Genomic DNA, 2591 nt, shown 5'->3' on the forward strand with positions numbered 1-2591 from the left:
TTAATATAATCTATTTGTTCATGTCATAATAAATTTTAGTTTTATAGAGGTAAGTATTTTTAAATCAAAGTATTTAAACCTATAAACATAACGCATATGTTTTGACTGTGGATCTGGGTGATAACTTTTTTCAGTTTTTAAAACTTTATTTACATACTTAAAAAATTGTGCATTCCAATAATTAAAATCATTTTAACAAAAAAATGGCACTCTGATTAATCACCTCATTTTACAACCTGCAGGATACCTTGGACCACTTTGGTTTTTACTTTAGATTTCACTGTCATCTCACCCAGCTTCTTCCTTCACCAACATGCAAGTTCTTTTCCTTCCCTGCCCACTAGAGAGGCAGATGGGAGGGAAAGGCGTGCACTTCATTGTCAGTAGTTCTAATGTGAAAAAGGGCAGCACAGCAATTTAAACTGATCCAACCTCTTTGCAGCTTACAAAGTTAAACAGCTAAAAGAAGTAAAATAAGAAGGCAATGCTTGTGGAAAATACAGTGCATATTGGTGGTGAGGGCCTCATGATTTGCCTGCTTGCTTATCCTGTTAACAATCATTTCTTTGGAAGGCAGTGGATTTTTCCCTTGCATTTCTGTCTTCTTCAATTTCAACTTATCGAACTTCTCATTCTCGGCCATATTGGGTTTATCAGACATGGTTGTTGAGGAAGCCAAGAGAGGCACATATGTCAGAGAAGAGTCTGATCTGCTCAGTGACTACCACTAAATGGGTGATAACTTTCTAAACTCAAAATTTTTAAATTTAAAAGCAATGGTGGAGACTATGAGGTTTTCCATGTACATTGTCATGTTGTCTGTGAATAGTGATATTATTTTCTAATTTGAATGCCTTTTATTTCTTTTTCTTGTCTGATAGCTGTGGCTAGAACTTCCAGTACTATGGTGAATAAGAGTGGTGAAAGTGGACACTCTTGTTTTGTTCTTGATCTTAAGAAGAAATGTTTTAGTCTTTGCCTGTTAAGTGCCTATCATTGAATAAGTAGATCAAAAAACTGGTACATTTACATAATGGAATACTAAACAGCAGAAAGAAAAAAGGGACTCCTTTCTTTCTTACCTTTAGCAAGAGCATGGATGGAACTGGAGAATATTATGCTAAGTAAAGTAAGCCAGTTGGTGAGAGACAAATAACCATATGATCTAACCAATAAGAGGAATCAAATGAACAAAATAAACTAATGAAAAAAATAAAACTGCAGGCATGGAAACATGGAACAGACTGAAAGTGACCAGAGGGGAGAGGGTTAATGGTGGAAAGAAGGAGGAGAGACAAGACAAAGAACATATATGAATGACCCATGGACACAGATAACAGTGTGGAAACTAATTGTGGGAGTAGGGTAGGATGCGCAGAGGAGGACAAGAGAGGAAAACCGGGACAACTGTACTAGCATAAAATAAAAAATGTTTTAAAAGTATTTAAAAAAGAAAAAAAGAAAAGCAATGGGGGGTTGTGGTACTGGGTAAAAAAAGGTGAAGGGATTGAGAACAACTACAGACTGATAGTTACAAAATAGTCGTGGGGATGTAAAGTACAGAATAGGAAATATAGTCAATAACATTGCAATAACTATGTATTACCAGGTGGGTATTGAAAATAGCAGGGAGAACATTTTTTATAAAGTATTGGTTGGCCAAAAAGTCTGTATGGGTTTTTTTTTCCCTGTAAAATGAAAGACTCATTTTTCATTTGCACCAATAACTTTATTGATTTGGATATTTTGAGTATGTCAGCTATCTCCTGCTATTGGCTTCTAGTGGTAGAGGTCAGGGGTGCTGCTAAACATCTTCCAATGCACAAGACAGCTCCACAGCAAAGAATTATTTTGTCAAATGTTAATAAAAACAAGAAACTTCACAAACCACTTTTGACACATTCTATCAGTCACAGCACCTTCTTCATACACTGGGGAAGTCATTTTGTGTGTGTGTTTCAGTTGCATTTTTACATGTCATGAAATAATAAAGCATAATACATCCGAAAATGTTGTGTATTTTCTTCCATCTTCAGTATTAAAATGGCTATACAAAAATTCACCAATTTTGACTTTTTTTAAATGCTTGCTGATATGACAGCTTTTACTATACAATCTATTAAAATTGTTTTTGAATGAAGTTAAAGACAATTAAGCACTATTAGAACTATCATATGGAAAAAAACTAAAGGAACTTTTTAATCAACCCAATATATGATTATCTAAACACTATGCTGTACACCTAAAATTAATACAAAATAATATTGAATATTAAATGTAATTTAAAAAAGCAATGGAGAAAATCACCAGGAAATCAGACTAAATAACATAAAATTTTAAAATTTCTAAATGGCATAGAACATTATAAATAAATTTAAAAACAAATACAGAGGGTAAATATTATTTAAATCATGAGCAGTGCTGCAAAAAATTAATGTTCTTACCATATAATCATAAAGTAACTGAACAGACAGGGCATAAAAAACATAGAAAACCTTATAAATTTAGAGAAAATGTTAAATTCTATTAATTTAAGATACACAGATTTATACATTAAAATCTTCTTTCAAATTATTAAAGTAACTAATAAT

The sequence above is a fragment of the Phyllostomus discolor genome, chromosome 1 (genome assembly GCF_004126475.2).
Source record: "Phyllostomus discolor isolate MPI-MPIP mPhyDis1 chromosome 1, mPhyDis1.pri.v3, whole genome shotgun sequence".
NCBI lineage: Eukaryota > Metazoa > Chordata > Mammalia > Chiroptera > Phyllostomidae > Phyllostomus > Phyllostomus discolor.